We start from the raw sequence: 27,752 nt of genomic DNA on the forward strand, positions 1-27,752 counted from the left end.
CGGGTGTGGGCAGCGAATGGTTGAAAAGCATGCATTTGGTTTTACTAGTGTTTAAGAGCAGTTGGAGGCCACGGAAGGAGTGTTGTATGGTATTAAAGCTCAATTGGAGATTAGTTAACACAGTGTCCAAAGAAGGGCCAGATGTATACACAACGGTGTCGTCTGCGTAGAGGTGGTTCAGAGAATCACCCGCAGCAAGAGCGACATCATTGGTATATACAGAGAAAAGAGTCGGCCCGAGAATTGAACCCTGTGGTAGCCCCATAGAGACTGCGAGGTCCGGACAATAGGCCCTCCAATTTGACACACTGAACTCTGTCTGAGAAGTAGTTGGTGAACCAGGCGAGGCAATCATTTGAGAAACCAAGGCTGTTGAGTTTACCGATAAGAATGCGGTGATTGACAGAGTCGAAAGCCTTGGCTAAGTCGATGAAGACAGGTGCAGAGTACTGTCTTTTATCGATGGCGGTTATGATATCGCTTAGTACCTTGAGCGTGGCTGAGGTACACCCATGACCAGCTCGGAAACCGGATTGCACAGCGAAGAAGGTACGGTGGGATTCGAAATGGTCAGTGATCTGTTTATTAACTTGGCTTTCGAAGACTTTAGAAAGGCAGGGCAGGATGGATGTAGATCTATAACAGTTTGGTTCTAGTGTCCCCCCCTTTGAAGAGGGGGATGACAGGGGAAGCTTTCCAATCTTTATGGATCTCGGACGATACAAAAGAGAGGTTGAACAGACTGGTAATAGGTGTCGTGTCTTTGGGGTACCATTAAACTGAAGACATGTTTATCAATTAACTCCCTGTAATTATTATCACGCGATCAAACTGATTCATCGTTTAATTCTAATTAACTAGGAGATCGGGGCACCAAGGAAAATATTCAGATTACAAAGTTATAATTTTCCTAATATAACTTTCCTATATTATAACATTATATATTATATTCTATTATAGTATAGGCCGATTATCTTCTGGTTTAAATGGTGTATTTTACCTCGCGTCCAGTCTCATTCCAAACGTCGTAAATTGTTGTATCTGCACGAACCCAGCCTTTACTAAGAGTCATCCATACATCAATTGTCTTAAAATCATTTATTTACTAAACTAAGTAATTCACAGAAAGTATACAAACAGTAATTATCGTCACAAAGAATTGGTAGAGTAATGTGCCCTAGTGGGCTAACAGGCATGGCTGGTGTCTTGTTCACAAAGGGTCATAAATGGTCAGTTGAGGAAGCACACAGAGTTCATTAATATTAACATTTGATATGCTAATCCTTTGCACATGAACGCTCACTCATTCGGGAACAATTGCAATCAATATATATTTACGCTCAGTGTGTCGTCAGGATCCTTGTTGGAGCGTCGTTCTGTTGGAGAGTTCTCTCTCTCTCTCTCTCTCTCTCTCTCTCTCTCTCTCTCTCGGTTAGAATGGATCTTTCAAAGCGACATTCATTAATGTCGTCATAGAATGGATGTTTCGTTGGTCTTCGCGTTCAATGATATAATTTCTAGCTGCAGACTATTAACCTCTCTGGGCTAGGCGGGACGAATTCGTCCCACCTACGCAACAGCCAGTGTAATCCAGTGGCGCGATTTTCAAATACCTTAAAAATCCTATTACTTCAATTTCTCAAACATATGACTATTTTACAGCTATTTAAAGACAAGACTCTCATTAATCTAACCACACTGTCCGATTTCAGGCTTTACAACGAAAGCAAAACATTAGATTATGTCAGCAGAGTACCCAGCCAGAAATAATCAGACACCCATTTTTCAAGCTAGCATATAATGTCACAAAAACCCAGAAGACAGCTAAATGCAGCACTAACCTTTGATGATCTTCATCAGATGACAACCCTAGGACATTATGTTATACAATACATGCATGTTTTGTTCAATCAAGTTCATATTTATATCAAAAAACAGCTTTTTACATTAGCATGTGACGTTCAGAACTAACATATTTACTAACAATTTACTAAATTACTCACGATAAACGTTCACAAAAAGCATAAGAATTATTTTAAGAATTATAGATACAGAACTCCTCTATGCACTCGATATGTCCGATTTTAAAATAGCTTTTTGGTGAAAGCACATTTTGCAATATTCTAAGTACATAGCCCAGCCATCACGGGCTAGCTATTTAGACACCCGGCAAGTTTAGCCTTCACCAAAATCAGATTTACTATAACAAAAATGTTATTACCTTTGTTGTCTTCGTCAGAATGCACTCCCAGGACTTCTACTTCAATAACAAATGTTGGTTTGGTCCCAAATAATCCATCGTTATATCCAAATAGCGGCGTTTTGTTCGTGCGTTCCAGACACTATCCTAAAGGGTAAATCAGGGTTACGAGCATGGCGCAATTCGTGACAAAAAAATTCTAAATATTCCATTACCGTACTTCGAAGCATGTCAACCGCTGTTTAAAATCAATTTTTATGCAATTTATCTCGTAAAAAAAGCGATAATATTCCGACCGGGAATCTCCTTTTTGGTAAACAGAGGAAAAAACACAAAGACGGAGGCAGCCAGTGCATGCGCCTAAGCCCACTGTCCCTTGATCGGCCACTTGAGAAAGGCGATAATGTGTTTCAGCCCGGGGCTGGAATGACGACATTCAGGTTTTTCCCGGGCTCTGAGAGCCTATTGGAGCCGTGGGAAGTGTCACGTTACCGCAGAGATCCTAAGTTTTGGAAAGAGATGTCAAAGAAAGACAATAAATGGTCAGACAGGCCACTTCCTGTAAAGGAATCTCTCAGGTTTTGACCTGCCATTTGAGTTCTGTTATACTCACAGACACCATTCAAACAGTTTTAGAAACTTTGGAGTGTTTTCTATCCAAAGCCAATAATTATATGCATATTCTAGTTACTGGGCAGGAGTAGTAACCAGATTAAATCGGGTACGTTTTTTATCCAGCCGTGTCAATCCTGCCCCCTACCCTCAACAGGTTAATTAATATCAAAGACTTGTTCTTATTCTGTCGATATCAATAGTCTAAAAGTTAAACATGTGGTATAGTTCACTTTCAGTAGCAGAATTGGATGGTCAAACCTATTGGCCAACTCGCAATGGAGTGGAGGCCTGGTCTCAAGAAATGTAAATCAGGGTGGGTTTTATAGTGAACATAGAACAGGCTTGTCACATGACGCCTGGTCCTGTCTGTGTCCCTGGGGGCGTGCCGATGACTGAGTTAAACTTGGTACAGAAATACAATTATATCACATTAACATCAGTACATAGCATCTCAATGTATTACAAATAGCTTTATCCTTATTAACCTGTTATGGCTAGGGGGCAGTATTTTCACGGATGGATAAAAAACGTACCCGATTTAATCTGATTAGTACTCCTGCCCAGAAACTAGAATATGCATATAATTATTAGCTTTGGATAGAAAACACTCCAAAGTTTCTAAAACTGTTTGAATGGTGTCTGTGAGTATAACAAAACTCATTTGGCAGGCCAAAACCTGAGAAGATTCTGTACAGGAAGTACCCTGTCTGACCATTTCTTGGCCTTGTTGATTATCTCTATCTATTACAGGGGATCTCTGCTCTTACGTGACACTTTCTATGGCTCACATGGACTCTCAGAAGGCGGCAAAATGCTGAATCGTGGCTTTGCAGGCTCTGGCTGAAACAAAGTAGCGTGTTTGGATAGTGGCTGGTTACAGTACTGTGAGACTCAGGCTCGTGCCCGCGTCGACCGAAAGCTTTGTTTTCTTTCCTCTGTTTAGCTAAACGGAGATTCCCGGTCGGAATATTATCGCTTTTTTTACGTGAAAAATGGCATAAAAATTTATTTTAAACAGCGGTTGACATGCTTCGAAGTACGGTAATGGAATATTTAGAAATCTTTTGTCACGAATTGCGCCATGCTCGCGACCCTGATTTACCATTTCGGATAGTGTCTTGGAACGCACGAACAAAACGCCCGCAATTTGGATATAACGATGGATTATTTTGGACCAAACCAACATTTGTTATTGAAGTAGCAGTCCTGGGAGTGCATTCTGACGAAGACAACAAAGGTAATGAAACTTTTGTAATAGTAAATCGGAGTTTGATCAGGGCTAAACTTGGTCGGTGTCTAAATGGCTAGCCGTGATGGCTGGGCTATCTGCTGAGAATATTGCAAAATGTGCTTTCACCGAAAAGCTATTTTAAAATCGGACATATCGAGTGCATAGAGGAGTTCTGTATCTATAATTCTTAAAATAATTGTTATGTTTTTTGTGAACGTTTATCGTGAGTAATTTAGTAAATTCACCGGATGTTTGCGGGGGGTATGCTAGTTCTGAACGTCACATGCTAATGTAAAAAAGCTGGTTTTTGATATAAATATGAACTTGATTGAACAAAACATGCATGTATTGTATAACATAATGTCCTAGGGTTGTCATCTGATGAAGATCATCAAAGGTTAGTGCTGCATTTAGCTGTGGTTTTGTTTTTTGTGACATTATATGCTAGCTTGAAAAATGGGTGTCTGATTATTTCTGGCTGGGTACTCTGCTGACATAATCTAATGTTTTGCTTTCGTTGTAAAGCCTTTTTGAAATCGGACAGTGTGGTTAGATTAACGAGAGTCTTGTCTTTAAAATGCTGTAAAATAGTCATATGTTTGAAAAATGGAAGTTTTCGGATTTTAGAGTAATTTGTATTTCACGCCACGCCCATCATTGGATATTGGGAGAAAGGGTTTTCCGCTAGCAGAACGTCTAGATGTAAGAGGTTAATACATTCTATACAACCATTTGGATGCAAATCCCATCGCTGAGGCTATTATATAAACAGTTTTATGGTAATATGGCTATATTGTCTCTTCTGAGTATCACAAAATTGTACCAAGCGGACCAGTTTGTAGCTGGATTCTTCACCAGTCTTCCATACCTTCTCCAGAACACAAATGTCGCTTGGCTCCCCAATTCTGTGAGTTGGAAGAATTTCCTGTGTCTCTCTATGGGCCATGTGGCCAGAGATTCTTCTCTGGAATTTTACCACCCCTTCACACAGGGACTGGGTGGGGGGAGGTAGTTTGGGGGATGGTGCAAGGGGGAGGGGGTCAACTGTCCTCCCTGTACTCAAAGAGGCCAACATCATGACATAGGGGTTGCAACAATGGCAGCGGATCATTTTAGAAAGAGAGGGTCCAGATTGTCTACCCAAGCTGATTTGTATGGGTCCAGGTTCTGCAGCTCTTTCAGAACATCTGCTGTCTGGATTTGGGTGAAGGAGAAGCTGAGGAGGCTTGGGCAAGTAGCTGCAGGGGGCGCGGAGCTGTTGGCCGGGGTTGTGGTAGCTAGGAGGAAAGCACCCCTTCACACAGGGACTGGGTGGGGGGAGGTAGGTTGGGGGATGGTGCAAGGGGGAGGGGGTCAACTGTCCTCCCTGTACTCAAAGAGGCCAACATCATGACATAGGGGTTGCAACAATGGCAGCGGATCATTTTAGAAAGAGAGGGTCCAGATTGTCTACCCAAGCTGATTTGTATGGGTCCAGGTTCTGCAGCTCTTTCAGAACATCTGCTGTCTGGATTTGGGTGAAGGAGAAGCTGAGGAGGCTTGGGCAAGTAGCTGCGGGGGGCGCGGAGCTGTTGGCCGGGGTTGTGGTAGCTAGGAGGAAAGCATTGCCAGCCGTAGAGACATTCTAATTGAAATTCTAATTTTTTGTGAATTTATTGGTGGTGACACCTGGGCGAGCCGGCCGAGACATGGGCGCTGGGCAAGCCGGCTGGGGGTGAACTCCCCACGAACCGGTAGGGGCGTGGGAGCCTGGCGAGCCGGCTGAGGCATAGGAGCCTGATGATCCGGCTGAGGCATGAACGCCTGTCGATCCCGCTGCGGCGTGGAAGCCTGATGATCCGGCCGAGACTTAACAGACTGACGAGCCGGCTGGGCAAACAAGACTTGACGATCTGGCTGAGGCCCGACGTGGGATGGGCGCCTTCCGAGCCAACCTCTCGAGGAAACCTCTCGAGCCAGCTAGGGCGTGGAAGCCCGACGAGCTAGCTTATATCGGCTGCGACCGACGTCACCACCATCCGGAACGGCAGGACTCCCCGATGCTTCGTGTGATGGCTTCGGGATCCTGTAAGGGCCGACGCCGGACAGGAGAAGCAAGTACGAGGGGTCAGACATTCATTCAGGAACAGACAAGGAAACAAGACAGGAACAGTGTCGGAACACTGGTAACATGGACATGAGACAATTAATCCCGAAGCAGGGAGCAGAGCTTGGGAGAGACAGATCTAGGGAAGGTAATGACACAAGTAATTGAGTCCAATGATCGCTGATGCGCGTGACGGGGGAAGGCAGGTGTGCGTACTGATGGTGGCTTGAGTGCGTAATGCTGGGGATCCTGGCGCCCTCGAGCGCCAGGGGGAGGAAGAGCGGGAGCAGGCGTGACACTACCTCCATATAAGGTTTGAAAAAGCTACTATAATTATAATGTGGACACTATTCACGTTAAGCACTTTACTGGTCACAAACACAATATTTGCCTTACTCATTGAATTTAGATCTCAATATGGTTATGCTTTTGGGAGTAATCATAATGATAGTAATACTAGTTGTGCCTTTGGCAGTAATCATAATAATATAAGTTTTATAGTTTTATGCATACTCTCATGCAAATATGTTCTTGCCTCGGATTGCAAGAGAAAGGAGTTGAGAACAAAGAACATTCAAAGAATCATCTACTGTACTGATTCGTCTCACTTGAATAACCCTTGTAATCAAAACAGAGACACTCAGAAAGTCCATGTGATACATTTTCTCTAGCCAGAGAAAGATTAGGAGTTTGTATTATAACACATCCTTTTGTTTTGTGGAGAATCTGGAGATGTATTGACAGTGCGAGAGGGAGTAGAGATTTTTACTTTGGCAGGAAATTTCTCTGCAGAAACACTGAAATAGCTACATTAAGGTTGTCTAATCCAACTATGGAATGGAAGGTCTATTTCCTCTCAGTCTGTAATATATATATATATATATATATATATATATATACACTGCTCAAAAAAAGAAAGGGAACACTTAAACAACACAATGTAACTCCAAGTCAATCACACTTCTGTGAAATCAAACTGTCCACTTAGGAAGCAACACTGATTGACAATAAATTTCACATGCTGTTGTGCAAATGGAATAGACAACAGGTAGAAATTATAGGCAATTAGCAAGACACCCCCAATAAAGGACTGGTTCTGCAGGTGGTGACCACAGACCACTTCTCAGTTCCTATGCTTCCTGGCTGATGTTTTGGTCACTTTTGAATGCTGGCGGTGCTTTCACTCTAGTGGTAGCATGAGACGGAGTCTACAACCCACACAAGTGGCTCAGGTAGTGCAGCTCATCCAGGATGGCACATCAATGCGAGCTGTGGCAAGAAGGTTTGCTGTGTCTGTCAGCGTACTGTCCAGAGCATGGAGGCGCTACCAGGTGACAGGCCAGTACATCAGGAGACGTGGAGGAGGCCGTAGGAGGGCAACAACCCAGCAGCAGGACCGCTACCTCTGCCTTTGTGCAAGGAGGAGCAGGAGGAGCACTGCCAGAGCCCTGCAAAATGACCTCCAGCAGGCCACAAATGTGCATGTGTCTGCTCAAACGGTCAGAAACAGATTCCATGAGGGTGGTATGAGGGCCCGACGTCCACAGGTGGGGGTTGTGCTTACAGCCCAACACCGTGCAAGACGTTTGGCATTTGCCAGAGAACACCAAGATTGGCAAATTCGCCACTGGCGCCCTGTGCTCTTCACAGATGAAAGCAGGTTCACACTGAGCACATGTGACAGACGTGACAGAGTCTGGAGACGCCGTGGAGAACGTTCTGCTGCCTGCAACATCCTCCAGCATGACCGGTTTGGCGGTGGGTCAGTCATGGTGTGGGGTGGCATTTCTTTGGGGGGCCGCACAGCCCTCCATGTGCTCGCCAGAGGTAGCCTGACTGCCATCAGGTACCGAGATGAGATCCTCAGACCCCTTGTGAGACCATATTCTGGTGCGGTTGGCCCTGGGTTCCTCCTAATGCAAGACAATGCTAGACCTCATGTGGCTGGAGTGTGTCAGCAGTTCCTGCAAGAGGAAGGCATTGATGCTATGGACTGGCCCACCCGTTCCCCAGACCTGAATCCAATTGAGCATATCTGGGAAATCATGTCTCGCTCCATCCACCAACGCCACGTTGCACCACAGACTGTCCAGGAGTTGGCGGATGCTTTAGTCCAAGTCTGGGAGGAGATCCCTCAGGAGATCATCCGCCACCTCATCAGGAGCATGCCCAGGCGTTGTAGGGAGATCATACAGGCACGTGGAGGCCACACACACTACTGAGCCTCATTTTGACTTGTTTTAAGGACATTACATCAAAGTTGGATCAGCCTGTAGTGTGGTTTTCCACTTTCATTTTGAGTGTGACTCCAAATCCAGACCTCTATGGGTTGATAAATTGGATTTCCATTGATTACTTTTGTGTGATTTTGTTGTCAGCACAATCAACTATGTAAAGAAAAAAGTATTAAATAAGATTATTTCATTCATTCAGATCTAGGATGCGTTATTTTAGTGTTCCCTTTATTTTTTTGAGCAGTGTATATTATGCAACATATTTTACTTTCAATCTGGTCTGGTCGGCAAATGCCAGAGTGTCACTGACTTTTTCTGAATGGGTTAGTGTATGTACGTATGCCTGTCTGGTTTTTGCTGAGGTATTTGACATCGGGCTATTTAAACATTACCGTAATCTGGAGGTTTCAGATGGATAATCGACTCAAACTGTCGTTTGCACTTCTTTCTTTTGTTTAGGCTATATTCTCTTGTTCTTGTTTGGTATTGACCAATGGCGGTTGATGGTACAGAATCAATTCTTTGAATAATAACCCATTCGGTTTTACCTAAAGCCTCAATGCTGTAAGACTAAACTTTCTTATTCTTCACCCCCCCCCCCAGCACCCACAAGAGGACACAGTACTCATGAGAAGACAGCACTTATGAGAATTCTTAGGCCATTAGATGAGTGAGGCCCATCAGAGCATCCTGGTCGTTCACAGTCAAAAATATTGGTAAGTCATCTTATCTGTTACCTTACATATTCTGGAGCTGTCCTAGAGACTATTGATTACAGCCTGTCTTCAAATCTAACTCACCCCAGGAGCTCCCAAAGCAATCATTATGTGCTCAGTGTTTGTGATACAACAACAGCATATTTAAATTCTTCAACAGTTCTTTTGGGGGGCAAAGACGGCCATTTATACCATAAAGTGATCTCAGCAGATGACAGTGACTGTCTATTCCTGTCATGTCCTTTTAGCCCAGTAGCCCATATCCACAAATAAGTGACATTTTAATGACAGTCGATTAAGCCTCTTACACAGTATGCTTTGACCTGTGTCCCTATTTTTTTCCTAAATTATGTTCCAACTTGGGATACAGTTTCACAGTCCAGGCTCTGGCTTCACAGAGAATTCAACACATTAAAAACAGTCTCCGACAGTAAAATATGGGCTATTCTAAACGACTTGGACAGCTATTGCATCTAACAAAAAAAATGTCTTATCATGCAGAAACAGTGGCGAAGATTAGAGCTAAATTATTAAAGTAGATTTCGGCCATAAACGGGTCGTTGGAATCCTTCTCTGAGATTTATGAGCGTGTGCCACCAGTGAAAGCAGCAGTCTCACTGCTGGTGAAACGCACATCTCTAATCCTCAGGCAATTTCAATGTAAAAGGAAGAGGTCTGCTACAGTGGCTTGTGAAAGTACTCACCCCCCTTGGCATTTCTCCTATTTTGTTGCGTTACAACCTGGAATTAAAATAGATTTTTGGGGGGTTTGTATCATTTGATTTACACAACATGCCTACCACTTTAAGATGCAAAATATTTTTTATTGTGAAAAAAACAGGAAATAAGACAAACTGAAAACTTGAGCGTGCATAGCTAGCTATGCTCATAGCTAGCTCACCCCCTCAAAGTCACCTTTTGCAGCAATTACAGCTGCAAGTCTCTTGGGTTATGTCTCTGTAAGCTTGGCACATCTAGCCACTGGGATTTTTGCCCATTCTCCAAGGCAAAACTGCTCCTGCTCCTTCAAGTTGGATGGGTTCTGCTGCTGTACAGCAATATTTATGTCATACCACAGATTCTCAATTGGATTGAGGTCTAGGCTTTGACTAGGACATTCCAAGACATTTAAATGTTTCACCTTAAACCAGTCCAGTGTTGCTTTAGCAGTATGCTCAGGGTCATTGTCCTACTGGAAGGTGAACCTCCATCCCAGTCTCAAATCTCTGGAAGACTGAAACAGGTTTCCCTCAGGAATTTTCTTGTATTTAGCACCATCCATCATTCCTTCAATTTGTATCATTTTCCCAGTCCCTGCCGATGGAAGAACATCCCCACAGCATGATGCTGCCACCACCATGCTTCACTGTGGGGATGGTGTTCTCGGGGTGATGAGAGGTGTTGGGTTTGCGCCAGACATAGCATTTTCCTTGATGGCCAAAAAGCTAAATTTTAGTCTCATCTGACCAGAGTGCCTTCTTCCATATGTTTGGGGAGTCTCCCACATGCTTTTGGTGAACACCAAACATGTTTGCTTATTTTTTTCTGGCCACTCTTCCGTAAAGCCCAGCTCTGTGGAGTGTACAGTTTAGAATGGTCCTATGGACAAATACTCCAATCTCCGCTGTAGAGCTTTGCAGCTCCTTCAGGGTTATCTTTGGTCTCTTTGTTGCCTCTCTGATTAATGCCCTCTTTGCCTGGTTCATGAGTTTTGGTGGGCGGCCCTCTCTTGGCAGGTTTGTTATGGTGCCATATTCTTTCCATTTTTTTAACAATGGATTTAATGGTGCTCCGTGGGATATTCAAAGTTTCAGGTATTTTTTTATCCCAACGCTGATCTATACTTCTCCATGACTTTGTCCCTGACCTGTTGGAGAGCTCCTGGTCTTCATTGCTTGGTGGTGCCCCTTTCTTAGTGGTGTTGCAGACTTTTGGGCCTTTCAGAACAGGTGTATATATACTGAGATCATGTGACAGATCATGTGACACTTAGATTGCACACAGGTGGACTTTATTTACCTAATTATGTGACTTCTGGAGGTAATTGGTTGCAGCAGATCTTATTTAGGGTCTTCATAGCAAAGGGGGTGAATACATATGCACGCACGACTTTTCAGTTTTTTATTTTGTATAATCTTTTGAAACAAGTCATTTTTTTTATTTCACTTCACCAATTTGGACTGTTTTGTGTATGTCCATTACATTAAATAAAAATCCATTTAAACTACAGGTTGTAATGCAACAAAATAGGAAAAACACCAAGGGGGTGAAAACTTTTGCAAGGCACTGTATTATGCATCATGTGCACTGAGGAGATGTATTGTCATGGTGTATGAGATGTATGAGTCAAGGTGTTTAGCTGAGGACAGTCACAATTCCGGGACCTTTAGCTTGTCATTTATTTATGATAATTTGACAGCTTGCTGATGAAGTTGTAGACCTGTTCCCAGCAGTCAGTCCGTACTTCAGAGTGTTTCCAAAGCACCAATCGCTACGTTCAAAGTTGTAACTTTGGGTCATCTGAATGCACAGTGTAGATGACTCAATACTACTCCACTGACTCGAGGCAAAAAGGGCAGTTGCTGCTACATTAAAACTTGTTAATTGTGATACAGTGCTTTTGGAAAGTATTCAGACCCCTTGACATTTTCCACATATTGTTACATTACAGGCTTATTCAAAAATGGATTAAAACACGTTTTTAGAAATGTTTGCAAATGTATAAAAATAAATTAAAAATAGTACATTTGCAGAAGTATTCAGACCCTTTAGTCATTACTTTGTTGAAGTACCTTTTGCAGCGATTACAGCATTGAGTCTTGTTGGGTATGTTGCTACAAGCTAGGCACACCTGTATTTGGAGAGTTTCTCCCATTTTTCTCTGCAGATCCTCTCAAGCTCTGTCAGGTTGAATGGGGAGCGTTGCTGCACAGCTATTTTCAGATCTTTCCAGAGATATTTGATAAGGTTCAATTCCCGGGCTCTGGCTGGGCCACTCAAAGACATTCAGAGACTTGTCCCGAAGCCACTCCTGCGTTGTCTTGGCTGTATGCTTAGGGTCATTGTCCTGTTGGACGGTGAACCTTCGCCCCAGTCTTGAGGTCCTGAGCGCTCTGGAGCAGGTTTTCATCAAGGATCTCTCTGTACTTTGCTCCGTTCATCATTTCCAAGATCCTGACAAGTCTCCCAGTCCCTGCCGCTGAAAAACATCCCCACAGCATAATGCTGCCACTACCATGCCTCATTGTAGGCATGGTGCCAGGTTTCCTCCAGACGTGACGCTTGGCATTCAGGCCAAAGAGTTCAATCTTGGTCTCATCAGACCAGAGAATCTTGTTTCTCATGGTCTGAGAGTTTTTAGGTGTCTTTTGGCAAACTTCAAGTTGGCTGTCATGTGCCTTTTACTGAGGAGTGGCTTCCGTCTGACCACTCTACCATAAAGGCCTGATTGGTGGAGTGCTGAAGAAATGGTTGTCCTTCTGGAAGGTTCTTCCATCTCCACAAAGGAACTCTAGAGCTCTGTCAAATGGGCCATCAGGTACTTGGTTACTTCCCAGACCAAGGCCCTTCTCCCCCGATTGCTCAGTTTAGCCGGGCGGCTAAGAAGAGTCTTGGCGGTTCCAAACATCTTCCATTTAAGAATGATGGAGGCCACTGTGTTCTTGGGGGACCTTCAATGCTGCAGACATGTTTTGGTACCCTTCCCCAGATCTATGCCTCGACACATTCCTATCTCAGAGCTCTACAGACAATTCCTTCTACCTCATTGCTTGTTTTTTTCTCTGACATGCACTGTCAACTGTGTGTGCTTTCCAAATCATGTCCAATCAATTGAATTTACCACAGGTGTACTCCAATCAAGTTGTAAAAACATCTCAAGGATGATCAATGGAAACAGGATGCACCTGAGCTCAATTTTGAGTCTAATAGCAAAGGGTCTGAATACTTATGTAAGTGAGATATTTCTGTTTTTTATTTTTAATACATTTGCAAAAATGTCTAAATTTGTATTTGCTTTGTCGTTATGGAGTATAGTATGTAGATTGCTGAGGAAATGTGTTTATTACATTTTAGATTAAGTCTGTAACGTAACAAAATGTGGAAAAAGTAGAATTTGTTTTTAAGACGGACATAGCAGTGACTATTGTTGTTGCGAGGGGATACAGTCGGCACAGGATGCCCGCTCGATAAAAAGGCTTCCGAAGGTTGCAGTGGAGCCCTCGATGACTCGACAACTAGCTTTTGAGATTGACTTGATTCAGTCGTGAACGCACATATCGAGTGCTCAATGTTTTCGGTCTGATATTCAGCCAAGGTCTCCGGCCATCGCTAAGGCTCCGTAATAATGACACAAGCCAACCAAAGGTCTCAGCCCCCAGGCATCTTTTTTATTTTTGTCATAGAATAAGTCGTACTCATCCTTAAAAATGTCGTACTGGAGAGAAGAGGACCAAAACGCAGCAGGTATGGGCAGGCTCATCTTGATGTTTATTTATTTTCAAAATGAATGCCAAAATAACAAACCACGAGAATGAACGAACAACCAACAGTCTGGCAAAGCATAGGCTCAACACAGAACAATTCCCCACCACCCCAAAGACAAACACACACACCTATATAGGACTTCCAATCAAAGGCAACTATACACACCTGCCTTCAATTGGAAGTCCCAATCATCAACCCAACATTTAACAAACACAAACCCCCTGCCACATCCTGACCTAGACTAAGCAATACGCCCTCTGCTGGTCAGGACGTGACAATTTTTTATTTTTATTTCACCTTTATTTAACCAGGTAGGCTAGTTGAGAACAAGTTCTCATTTGCAACTGCGACCTGGCCAAGATAAAGCGTAGCAATTCGACACATACAACAACACAGAGTTACACATGGAATAAACAAAACATACAGTCAATAATACAGTAGAACAAAAGAAAACAAAAAGTCTATATACAGTGAGTGCAAATGAGGTAAGTTAAGGCAATAAATAGGCCATGGTGGCGAAGTAATTACAATATAGCAATTAAACACTGGAATGGTAGATGTGCAGAATATGAATGTGCAAGTAGAGATACTGGGGTGCAAAGGAGCAAGATAAATAAATAAATACAGTATGGGGAGGAGGTAGGTAGATAGATGGGCTGTTTACAGATTGGCTATGTACAGGTGCAGTGATCTGTGAGCTGCTCTAACAGCTGGTGCTTAAAGCTAGTGTGGGAGATATGAGTCTCCAGCTTCAGAGATTTTTGCAGTTCGTTCCAGTCATTGGCAGCAGAGAACTGGAAGGAAAGGCGGCCAAAGGAGGAATTGGCTTTGGGGGTGACCAATGAGATATACCTGCTGGAGCGCATGCTATGAGTGGGTGCTGCTATGGTGACCAGTGAGCTGAGATAAGGTGGGGCTTTACCTAGCAGAGACTTATCTCTACCCCCAATGCTCTAATTTATGTTAAGTGATCCCAGACGTCGCCCAGGGTAGCCCTCATGTCCGTTCGTTTACCACTAGGATATGCTGAACAACACCTCTTCTGCTTGCTTGCCTGCCTGCGGTGCTCCCACAGATTCAGAGATCCATGTAATGCATCAGCAGCGGGTAATCGGATTTACAATGACTACACCAGCAAATCTGCAATGCTAATGTGCTTAATAAAAGGCCCTCAAATAGGTTAAGTTGGTTTTGTATTTCATCCTATATGGAACTGTCTCTCTCATCTATGTCCCATGGAGAAGCAATAGGCTACAGGCCAACATCACAAATATATTTTAGCAGTTTCTACACCCCTCATGCAAATATGTTTGTCTCTCTGTGGGGATAATGGTTAAAGTGAAGATGGGCACTGGACTGAAATCAAAAGTTGCACTGTGTGGAGCACATGAATGGTTTCAGATGTGTGTGTGTCTGTGTGTGTGTCTGTTTGTGTGTGTGTCTGTGTGTGTGTGTGTGTGTGTGTGTGTGTGTGTGTGTGTGTGTGTGTGTGTGTGTGTGTGTGTGTGTGTGTGTGTGTGTGTGTGTGTGTGTGTGTGTGTGTGTGTGTGTGTGTGTGTGTGTGTGTGTGTGTGTGCGTGCGTGGAGGGAGTACTGGGTTTTCTAAGAACAGTAAACCAATGAAGCAAGTTGAGATTAGTGTTTTTCGAGCTATGTGTGTGGGTGTGTGATGGCTCTTGCGAAATCCCCCCACTTCCCCAAACCCTATCAGCACGATGATGTCACTACAAGAGAAAACCAAAATGTTCTGTGTTTTTGCATGTCTGTTTAGTGCCAAACTTCACAGATGTTGGTCCAAAACAATGTATGAAGAAGAACATTTGGCGTTCAGCTTACATTATTCATTGCAAAAAAAATGCAGACTATCTTGAAAACCTTATCTCCTCAAATAGTCATGGAATTAATATTTTAAATTTGCTCAAGAATACTGTCCAGCTTCAGCAGCAAAGTAGGGCGCCCAATTTTGCATATGTGAATAGAAAGAAAGTTGTTTTATGATGAAGGCATGTTTGATCATCTAACAAATAATCTAATGACAGTGGCTTGCGAAAGTATTCACCCCCTTGGCATTTTTCCTATTATGTTGCATTACAACCTGGAATCAAAATATATTTTGGGGGGGTTTGTATCATTTGATTTACACAACATGCCTACCACTTTGAAGATGCAAAATATTTTTTATTGTGAACGAACAAGAAGACAAAAAAAAGAAAACTTGAGCGTACATAACTATTGACCTCCTCAAAGTCAATACTTTGTAGAGCCACCTTTTACAGCAATTACAGCTGCAAGTATCTTGGGGTATGTCTCTATAAGCTTGGCACATCTAGCCACTGGGATTTTTGCCCATTCTTCAAGGCAAAACTGCTCCAGCTCCTTCAGGTTGGATGGGTTCCGCTGGTGTACAGCAATATTTAAGTCATACCCCAGATTCTCAATTGGATTGAGGTCTAGGCTTTGACTAGGCCATTACAAGATATTTAAATGTTTCCCCTTAAACCACTCGAGTGTTGCTTTAGCAGTATGCTTAGGGTCATTGTCCTGCTGGAAGGTGAACCTGCGTCCCGGTCTCAAATCTCTGGAAGACTGAAACAGGTTTCCCTCAAGAATATCCCTGTAGTTAGCGCCATCCATCATTCCTTCAATTTTGATCAGTTTGCCAGTCCCTGCCGATGGAAAAACATCCCCACAGCATGATGCTGCCCCCACCATGCTTCACTGTGGGGATGGTATCTCGGGGTGATGAGAGGTGTTGGGTTTGCGCCAGACATAGTGTTTTTTTGTCTAATCTGACCAGAGTACTTTCTTCCATATTTTTGGGGAGTCTCCCACATGCCTTTTGGCAAACACCAAACATGTTTGCTTATTTTTCTCTATAAGCAATGGCTTTTTTCTGGCCACTCTTCCGGTAAAGCCCAGCTCCGTGGAGTGTACGGCTTAAAGTGGTCCTATGGACAGGTACTCCAATCTCCGCTGTGGACCTTTGCAGCTCCTTCAGGGTTATCTTTGGTCTCTTTGTTGCCTCTCTGATTAATGCCCTCCTTGCTTGGTCTGTGAGTTTTGGTGGGTGGCCCTCTCTTGGCAGGTTTGTTGTGATGCCATATTCTTTCCATGTTTTAATAATGGATTTAATGGTGCTCTGTGGGATGTTCAAAGTTTCTGATATTCTTTTGTAACCCAACCCTGATCTGTACTTCTCCACAACTTCGTCCCTGACCTCTTTGGAGAGCTCCTTGGTCTTCATGGTGCCGCTTGCTTCGTGGTGTTGCAGACTCTGGCCACTTTCAGAACAGGTGAATATATACTGAGATCATGTGACAGATCATGTGACACTTAGATTGCACACAGGTGGGCTTTATTTAACTAATTATGTGACTTCTGAAGGTAATTGGTTGCCCCAGATTTTATTTAGGGGCTTCACACATATGCACACACCACTTTTCAGTTTTTTATTTGTATAATTTTTTGAAACAAGTAATTTTTTTCGTTTCACTTCATTTTGTGTATGTCCATTTTTATTGATCTTTATTTAACTAGGCAAGTCAGTTAAGAACAAATTATTATTTTCAATGACAGCCTAGGAACAGTGAGTTAACTGCCTTGTTCAGGGGCAGAACGACATATTTTTTTACCTTGTCAGCTTGGGGATTCGATCATGCAACCTTTCGATTACTAGTCCAACGCTGTAACCACTAGGCTACCTGCCGCACCATTACATGAAATCCAAATAAAAGTCTATTTATATTACAGGTTGTAATGCAACAAAATAGGAAAAACGCCAAAGGGGGGTGAATACTTTTGCAAGGCACTGTTGATATCATGCTCTATAAAACAAAGCTATATCAACTAATGTAAAAAACATTGTTACCTCTACCCTCCGTTCCAGCTGAACCCTAGCCATCTTCTTCAGATACTACTTTGACACATTGAAAGTGGGTCAACTTCTTTACAATAACTTGAAACACTTGAATGTATCCAAAACAGATGCAATATATGCATATTCATTATAAAACTACAACGTAGAACATAGAAACATGTAAATGTATAATAATCTAATGTATAATGCATTATTTAAGCATTGGGGAGAAAGTGGTAGTGACATGTAATTAGAAAAGTGATTTTCACATCACTGATGTCGTATTAGACCATGGTGCTTGCCTACGGAGCTGTGAGGGGAACGGCACCTCCGTACCTTCAGGCTCTGATCAGTCCCTACACCCAAAGAAGGGCACTGCGTTCATCCACCTCTGGCCTGCTCGCCTCCCTACCTCTGCGGAAGCACAGTTCCCGCTCAGCCCAGTCAAACTGTTCGCTGCTCTGGCACCCCAATGGTGGAACAAGCTCCATCACGACGCCAGGACAGCGGAGTCAATCACCACCTTCCGGAGACACCTGAAACCCCACCTCATTAAGGAATATCTGGGATAGGATTAAGTAATCCTTCTAACCCCCCCCCCTCCCCCCCAAAAAAAGATATAGATGAATTATTGTAAAGTGGTTGTTCCACTGGATATCATAAGGTGAATGCACCAATTTGTAAGTCGCTCTGGATAAGAGTGTCTGCTAAATGACGTAAATGTAAATGTATTAAGCAACTTGCATTTTCAGATACAATATTTGAATCATTATTAGTGTAAATGAAATTCCCCTGTCATGCAAAGTCAAGGTAATTGTGGAGAAACTTTACAGCCACTTAGCGAAAACTCAATGGTTTGCAATTGTAGTGGCAAATGCAATGTGTCCCACAGTTTGAACCCAGTGGTCCTATGGCAGTGTATGTTGGTAACTTGATAGAATGTGAATTGAGCTTGGAGTGTATCACTATGTCAGCAAAAACTAACAGGCTAGAAAGTGTCAATGTCAATGAATTGTTAGCTAAATTACTCTGCAGAATATCTGACCTTGTTGAATGCATGCCAAGATGCTTGTCTGTGTAGGTGGAAGGATACATTTTTATTTAATTATTTGTCGTTGACACTATAGACATTGTGGTTACTGTGATGGATCGGAGTCAAGATAAGCGTTACATTTATCAGGGCTTCCAGACGATGACCCTTGACAGATTTGATAATTTTGTCTAAATGTTTCAGAGAATTTGACATGCCTTTCCAGAAATGGTGTGCTTTGTCAGCTGTTTCCACTCCCCAAGATTCAAAAGACCCCGTGGAGAGTGAGACTCCAAACATTTTCTCAATCTATTTTTGAATTTCATTTATTTTTTGTAAAGTGACTCAATCTTCCCCCTATTGACACTGTATCGGGGGAACTGCTCTTCCTGGATATCAATGGCCTAAAAACTGTTGGTATATTAAAGGCATCGTGCAACATTTTGCACATTCAGGCCTTTTTCTCTACTTACCCAGTCAGACGAACTCACGGACATAATTTTGTGTGTGCGTGCAGTTTAAAGGATGTTGATGTTAGTTTTGCTAGCCAATACTAACTAGCATTAGCGCAATGACTGGAAGTCAACAAGAACAGCTAGCATTAACTCTTCATTACTCACGATTAGTCAGTCTCTCTGCTTGTGTGGTTTTTGTCTTGTATGTGAGAAGCACATTGCACACGTTTCCACTTCTTTTAAGGTATGAGTCATATGCTGATAAACTCAGCTATGATTTATTTTTGTAATGGAAAAGTCAGAACATGACAGCACTTTTAACTAACGCTGATACTAACAGTATAGTGCAAGGGATTTATAGCCATAGAAATACATGATTAATTATACATGATTTACACTATAATGTGCAACACTCACTTCTAGATTGTGACATCACCTCAGTCAGCAGCAAAACATCTGTCATCCGCCATTCAAATTACTTTATTCTGCCATTCCTGTGCACTCATCTAAGAAACTTTTCAAACTTATATCGTGAGTGGTGGCAGATATGACCTCTGAAAGAAATATGAGGTACGATTCCAAGAGGATATACTGCCGTGACCTTTTGAAAGCCTTGAAACTCTTGACATACCCTGAAGACATCAGTCATTTTCAAGGAATATCTGATAACTTTATAAGATTCCCGTTGGGCAAACTTTTGACACTACTAAACAACTTATTCTTATTCTTTGTTGGCCAATCAGGGGCGTAACTTTTTGGTTGGAACAAAAGCCTGCAGCCACGATGGCTCTCTGTGGAAAAGATCTAACCCTGATTTCAGTAGTTTGGGAGCAAACTGTTAGACTGTTAGAGTGACATCCCTGTGTCTCTCTGATTTCAGCTGAAACCGATTTCGATCATTTCTGATGAGATAACCCTTTTGTTTTTGTAAATGTGTAATACCACATGCATACAGAGTAACACAACTGCACATTTTAGACTACAGAAGTTCCGTCCCCAACTAGGGACAAAGGGTTGATCAAACCCATTATAATAAACACTGCGAGAGATGTAAATGCTCACCTTCAGTCCAGGGTTCCCTCCTAAACTCCTGCTAATTGCCAATTAGGTTTCCTCCTCACAGTGTGTACTGTTCCCCCATTCCTCTCTCATTTGCGTTCCATGACAGAGCAGCCAGCTAGACACATTATTCCATCAAGAAATAGTTAACCCCTCTGCTACCTCAACTTCATGTAATGGGCACTACTATTCAGGGAACATACTGTTTGTAGGCTTACATTCAATTTCTTTATTCTGGAAGTGGTGGGTTAGCCTAAAGCTTTGGACACAACAGCTGTGTATTGATAAGATAAGACAGTCTCAGCAGATAGTGGTTGTGGCTCTACCCATATGACGTTTTGGATGCGAGGGGAACGAGTTGTTGAGAGCCTTCAGGACTGCTTGGTGATATGCTGCTGGATCAGCATGCATAACCTTGCACAGCTTGATAAATTGGCCCTGGGAAGTGGATGACTCCTTCTGATTGGATGTCATGTTTTATTGTTGAAGGGAGAGACAGCCGAATCCCTACCCACAGGGCAAAAACAGGTTGAATCAACATTGTGTCCATGTCATTTCAACCAAAAAAATGATATGTGATGATGTTGAATCAATGTGGAAAACTGATTGGATTTGAAAAAAGTCACCATAATTTGTAACCTAATTCCAATGACATGGTGGCATATTTGGTTGATTTCATATTGAATTCACATTAGTTGACAACTCAACCAAATGTAAATCAAAACTAGACATTGAACTGACATCTGTTGCCAGTGGGTATTGACCATTGGATAAAGTAGTGTTTTTCTAGTTTCCATCTGAAACATGATTTGAGCAACAATATGACATGTGCAGAGGACTGTATGTCTTGGTTTGTGTTACAAAGAAGGCAGATATTTGATTTTGCAGGACCACCAATACATCATTGAGCCACAGCTTGTCTGTATGCACAATATCATTGTCTATAAAGTTTGATTTCAATTCATTTTTTATGATTTAACCATATCACCAGTTGGTTCAGCTGTCAAACATTTTCCCCCTCCAAATAATTTCACTTTCATTGTGTTTGCGCCATGTAAGAACCATAGCCTGAATCCAAATATAACTATAGTTAGAAAGACAGCAAGACTATAAGTGAGATTTCCTTTTTTTTGCTTGGTGTTCTGTAGTTTGTGACAGGGACATGAAGACCTAACACCAAGCTCCATGCCCTGCAGTGTTCCAAGGGTTGAAAACACATGCTTCTGCCCTCAAGTACAAACAGCTTGCAGTTTTCAGGAATGTCCTGGCTTTGTTGACTTAAGTGGAAGACTTAGACTGTGGGTGGAAAATAAAATCAAAGCCCAAATGCTCCTGGTCACTTCACGTGGGAAAAAAAAAACATATTTGTTTGCTTTGTTGGTGTAGTAGAGTATTGTAGTAGAGTATTGTAGTAGAGTATTGTACAATTCTCAAAATAGCTCCCATGTCTTTGGTAAACCAAAGTGTAACCAGATGGTGAGTGTGTTTTATTGTTGTACCTGCAGTGGATGTCATCCCGCTGGGCAAAAATTGGTTGAATCAATGTTGTTTCCATGCCATTTCAACCCAAAAAATCTCTATGATGATGTTGAATCAACGTGGAAAACTTTTTGAATTTGCAATAAGTCATCAACGTAAGGGCATTTTGTCTTTTTACATTTTTTTCCCCAACTTTTAACCTTTAATCTAATGACATGTTTTTTTGTTGTTGTTTTTTTACGTTGAATTAAATTACTTGACAACTCAACCAAATGTAAATCAAAACTAGACTTTTAACTGACGTCTGTGCCCAGTGGGATGGCCATGCAACATATGATCACTGATGGATGTACCAACGGGGTTCCTGACAACTGGCCTCTCATAACCAAAACTTTGTTTGCACTCTAGAATTAGACTCAGCTGACATTTTGAGTCTTTATAAAAGTTAATATTGTTTTTTTTTTTTTTCAGTCACACAACGCACACTCTGCAACATAGACTTTTCAAACTATCTAGAATGAAAGACTGTGTGTTACCAGTAAGTCCTCCAATTACTGATTAACACATCCTGCAAGAGGCCACTCTGTTTTAACATTTTACCCGACACTAAAATCCATTATTGTTTCTGATCATTTCCTTGTAGAATCAGCAAGAAATGCCAGTACGTGTGACCTATTGAGATGTTATGTGGTTCAATTTGGTCACACATTGATTTTAGTTTGATATGTCTTTGTGGAAGGAATGTTAATAAACTTGGAGGAATGTCTGTTAGAAACTGACTATTCATACTACTGTTGTGTGTGTGGTGTGCAGCACTTTTTACTCATCATGAATAAATCAGATACGTAATAAAATAATAAGATTCAGTTGTTGTAATTCTTGATTTTCTCTATTTCCATAATAATAATAAAAAAAATGCTAATTGCCGAAGAACACTGATATTACCTCTTAAGATAACTTTTATGTCTTGGGAATATCAATCCTGGAGATTGATATTGATCTGATAGAAATTAAGTAGATTTAATATGTTTCCCAAGGTGCCTTTACACTCATTGAGAAAAGAGCAGCCATGGCATTAATTAGCCACAGTAGATGTAATATTTTAAATGTGGAAGTTGGAGTGGGGGTGTGACAAGTGTCAATCATATACTGTAGTGGTCCTACTTATTTATATTTAGCCTTTAGCAGTATTAACTTGTTTAGGAAAACAGCCCTGATGTTGGAAACAAATGTCATCCAGAGTCAGATGTATTTATTGTCCAAGCTATGGGACACACTACTTTACATACAGCAGGTGAGAGCAGGAGAGAGACCAAAGAGTTTGGTCTGCTTTATTTAGCCATGGAAATAATATTGCGCTACTGGTTTCGGCACGGCCCAAATTGATACATGTTTTGGAGGCTCCTGAGTGGCGCAGTGATCTAAGACACTGCATCTCAGTGTTAGACGCGTCACTACAGACCGTGGTTCAATTCCAGGCTGTATCACAACCGGCCGTGATTGGGAGTCCCATAGGGCGGCGCACAATTGGCCCAGCGTGGTTAGGGTTTGGCTGGGGTAGACTGTCATTATAAATAAGAATTTGTTCTTAACTGACTTGCCTAGTAAAATAAAGGCTAAATAAAAAATGTCCCTGATACAATTAAGGCCTGAGGGGGAGTGTTATGTGGCCAATATACCACGGCTAAGGGCTGTTCTTATACACGATGGAACGTGGAGTGCCTGGATACAGACCTTAGCCATGGTATATTGGCCATATACCAATCAGCATTCAGGGCTCGAACCACCCAGTTTATAATCAAAAATAAGTATAGAGACAATAAAAGGTTCCTCTAACTTAACAGAGAAGTTGCATTGGTGACAGCAGAGCTTGTAATGGAAATTCTCTTCATACTTGATCTTTCACATTGCCACATGTGGAAGGACTCCACTTTGAGAGCTAGCAAATGTGTGCACAAACCTTAACACCCTACCTCACCCCAGCTGTCCATAGAAGACTGAAACATAAAATGATAGAGAGCAAACTAGAGCAAAGCGTTAGGAAAACAAAGTGTGAACAGAACCTCAAGCCTGATAGCCGGGCCCTCCCTGATTTAAATGGTACTCAGAAGCAGAGGCCCGGGAACTCCCAGCCAAAACAAACATGGCATCACATCGGGCCTGTATTCAATCAAAACCTATACAAAGGATTCGGGGGTCAAATCCAACATTTTGTTCCCTACAGTGAAATTTCTGAATGAATGAATTTTGTTTGAATTAACATGCAGTTTAGTTTATTTTTTGTTTCACACTGTTAACTTGGTTTTGTTTCGAACTCGCAGTACAAGAATCCCAGGAAACCTGCTTACCAGCTTTGACTGAAAAAGGGCCCTAATGTCAAATTAACCTGGACCTGTCATAAACAAGAATAAATTACTAAAAAATGTCATCCATGTGTTTCCCTGCTTGATGCCCCTCACTTGAAAAGCTGTCCTGAGCAGTTCATCTCCAAGCGTTGAATAAGACATGGAAGTGTCGAATTTCACTAAGGTATAACAGTTCAAGCAGCTAGGATCCACTGTTCCTATGCTCATGTATTTCTGCAGCTGCAGTTTAAATGCTTTTTCACAGCATATTGTGTTCCCCAATTCTCAAACAAAGCATTTTCTCATGCTCTTTTATCGATTCAGGGCTTCTTTTCAGGCACATTACGTTACATTGTGATTTGAATATCTAAATGCTCAATGTATTGCCATGTCTCTCCAAAAGTGATATAAGATTGACAGTTTAGACTGAAACCTTTGGAAAGTAGATTTTTGAAGGTAATCTCTGTGTGTTTCCTCTTTGTGTAGAAAGCAATTTTCTTATTTTATGTCCTCCCAGAAAAATGTGCAGAAAAACAACTTTTGCATGAATTGTGGGTGGAGGAATTTTTACTCTGAAATCCAGGTATCGTGTTTCTGTAAAAAAGCCCTTATTGGAGTTTTGCAAACCCATCTCCTCTACCACAATCCTGAATGTATCACCATCTGGCCCACATCTGAAAACTATTAGGCTCTGCTGGAACTTCCTTCTTCTCACTATTCCACCCGGTTTCAAAGCAAGTAAGTCGCTTTTATTTTGGTGCTGCTGCCTGGTCATCTTTGCTTGTTTGTGTAATACCACTCGAAAGCCATTCTCTTATTTTAGTTTCTCTTGGCAACGGGGTAAAGCATCGGTTGGTCTGTTTGTTTGTCTCTTTTGCTGTTGGTAAGGGAGCTGGAATTTTCCTGTGTCTGATTGAATGAGAGAGAGAGAGAGAGAGAGAGCTCGGGGAGCAGCGCTGTGCTTGGTTTAGGCTGATTCAACTGTGGAATGTCGGGGTAAATTAATAAAGAGTTGTTGCTATGTCTAATGTGTTTTGCGCTTAGCAAGCAAAATACCAGAGCGGGTGAAAGCGAGTGAAGAAACAATGAAGCACTGTTGTTTCCGAGCGGCATTATGTTAGGGGACTGCAGTGCGTGTTTTCATCCCATGTCAAAAACTGGCTTGTTTTCTTTGTATGCGTATGGCTCAGATTTGCCGCTGCTAGAGAGGCTTTTAAAGGGGGCATCAATTTTGGGGATTTTTTTTATTTATTTGCGGATTGCTTTTTGGGTTTGAGAGAATATTCTTTTCCCCCAGGGTTCAAAGTAGGTAATTTCTGTTTTCCAACAAATTCCAACTGTTTGAGTCAGTGAAGTACAATTGCGCAACTGACTGGATGTTTTTCTGAGCAAATGACGAATGATAAACCTCATGAATTTATGCCACATTTAGTGAATCATTTGCTTCAGGACTGGGGTCAATTAATTCAGGAAGTGATTTTAGTTTAAAAAAAATATAGCATTGAAAAACTTTTGATATAAATAGCTTCTACTCAGTTTATTGATAATTCATTGGAAATATAAGCCATTCTTTAAATAATTGAATTGGAATTTCAGTTTACCTGAACTGACTTCAATTATAATTATCCCAGCCTTGATTTAATTAGAAGTGTTCGCCTCAATGTGTAGCAGTAATACAAAATACATACATTCTGGAATGTTATTGTTGAATAATTAAATTGATTGCTGTTTTTTGTGCTTAATATGTTTGCGCATCATTGCTCCCAATTAATATCACTTTAATTGTGTGGTGTACACTGATTGGAAGCTGTTTAGCCATGGCATAAGGTGTCAATTTGCATTCTTTATGTCCTATTTGATTTTATGATCAGACCTGATAGTGTTTATACACTACTGTAACTGCTCGAGGGATCAGCTTGTCCTCCGATGTTTTCGGTCAACTGAGCGTACTGCAAACTGTAGTGAAGGGAGAAAAAACATCAATACAGTTACATATCGGGATATTATTGACAATATGTTGTCTCATATCATGTTACTGTTGCGCTAGTTGGCTGTACCTGCACTATAAATCCACTATTTGTCCTTCAGAGCTTGTTCTCCATCTTCTTTTTAAATAGAGTGCAATTTTTCCGCACTTATTTCCATGACTGATCAAAACTCGTTTTCTCATGGCGCTGTCTCTTGTCCCTGTGCAGGAGACATATAGTGAGCTATAACCTACGTTAGGAACATCGACATGCAATAAAATCACAGTATCGAACTGCAATACATATAGAATCGCAATACGTACCGTGATAATATCGTATTGAGGTCCCTGTCTGTTCCCTGCCCTAGTAAACTGCATAATAGTATGGTCTTTGTGGTCCCTCAGGAACAATCCATTCCCTCTAACTCTCCCGGCTATAGGTTACGCTACATACACGCTCCCGGGGAATTTTAAACCTGAGCAATGGCCTGTGAGAATAAGGATTGCTCAGCCGGTCTGATTCTCCAGACGGCTGTATATCACCGCAACTGTGACCTCAAACATACCTGATGCTTGCAAAGTCACACTGCAGAGGGTTAATAGCAGTGGGGAAGGTTGCGACTCTGTGGTAAGACTGGGGATAAGGTTCTCCCAAGAGAGGTTGACTCACAAGCCCAGGAAGCCATTAAAAATAGCAAACAGCTTCTGTCAATCATAATGAGGGACATCACAGTGTCAGTCCAGGCATACACAGCCCAACAGTAGAGTAAGAAAACATCCACAGTGAGAGGGTATTGTAACCTGCTCTCCTATATTCCCTTGGTGGTTGCCGTTAGATACACTGTAGACTAGCACTTGATATTTTCTGTGCCTCTGGATGCTAGAATGGTATTTTTTTTCAGGCAGTCTTAGGGAGGAAAAGTTCTGGCTTTGAGTTGGGTTGTCTGATATGATTCTGCTGAAATAGTGATTTGAATGTAATGTAGGTCTTGTGTATCTTAGTCCTGATATTCAACACAAGGTATAGATGCTGTCTTCATAAGAAGAGGAGTTCAAACCAAGTTCAGACTGTTAACTGTGAAGCCACATAAACAAAATGTAATGGTAGAGTAGTAGGCATTTATAGGCAGTAATGCAGCAAGCATTTCTGATATCTTGTTTAAAACAGACAACCCACAAGGAAAAGGTGGGAAACGGATATTGGCACTGGAATAGACAGATGTAGTCACACACTCTAGCTGTTGATGGCTTGTCTTTTTGACTCAGTTATAACCTTTTAACTTATGACATAATACTCTTACTTGGTAGAGTTTTGGGGTAAAGGGAAACCGTTTTTATCCCACAGTGCTGTAAGAGTGTGTTTGAATACACTGTAAAGTAGCGATGGGGTACCTTACGTAACTTACGGTGATTTTTATTATTTATATATATATATTTTTTCAATTAAAATGGTCAAAAATAAACAAGTAGCTTATTAGCAGAGAGCGTTTTCTCAAGCAATAATTTTGCTAGGACTTTCTGGGAGTGGTCTGAGTGGGGAGGGGAAAACGGAAAATGAGCTGTTATTGGCAGAGAGGTCTGGAACGCTCTTTTTTTGGGGGGTCAGTTAACTAATTTACTGTATGATGGTGATACCATGGAAGGCCAAAACTCCATCCCACCAAAACAGGATGAAATTTGATGCAGTCTTTTCAAACAGTTTTTACATTATAAAAGGGAATTATAATTTTCACAGTATTATTCCAACCTCATAGTGTGGAAATACAGTTGAAGTCGGATGTTTACATACACTTAGGTTGATAGGCTAATTGACATCATTTGAGTCAATTGGTGGTGTACCTGTGGATGTATTTCAAGGTCTACCTTAAAACTCTGTGCCTCTTTGCTTCATCATGGGAAAATCAAAAGAAATCAGCCAAGACCTCAGGAAAAAAAAATGGTAGACCTTCACATGTCTCGTTCATCCTTGGGATCAATTTCCAAAAGCCTGAAGGT

General features: G+C 41.8%; 1 protein-coding gene across 6 annotated transcripts in view; it reads left to right on the forward strand.

Moving 5' to 3' along the window:
- Positions 1-27,752, forward strand: part of LOC106586826 (PTB domain-containing engulfment adapter protein 1) — a 190,015-nt gene that overhangs the window by 110,710 nt on the left and 51,553 nt on the right. For 4 of the 6 annotated variants that reach the window (XM_045707319.1, XM_014174523.2, XM_045707322.1 and 1 more), the window contains exon 2: positions 8,970-9,082. The gene's annotated coding sequence lies outside the window, so the exon portion shown is untranslated. Of the gene's footprint in view, positions 1-8,969; positions 9,083-24,396; positions 24,530-24,926; positions 25,097-27,752 lie in introns of those variants that run through there. The other 2 variants (XM_045707320.1, XM_045707321.1) reach the window with 2 other exon arrangements.

This window comes from Salmo salar, chromosome ssa25 (assembly GCF_905237065.1).
Source record: "Salmo salar chromosome ssa25, Ssal_v3.1, whole genome shotgun sequence".
Classification (NCBI taxonomy): Eukaryota; Metazoa; Chordata; class Actinopteri; order Salmoniformes; family Salmonidae; genus Salmo; species Salmo salar.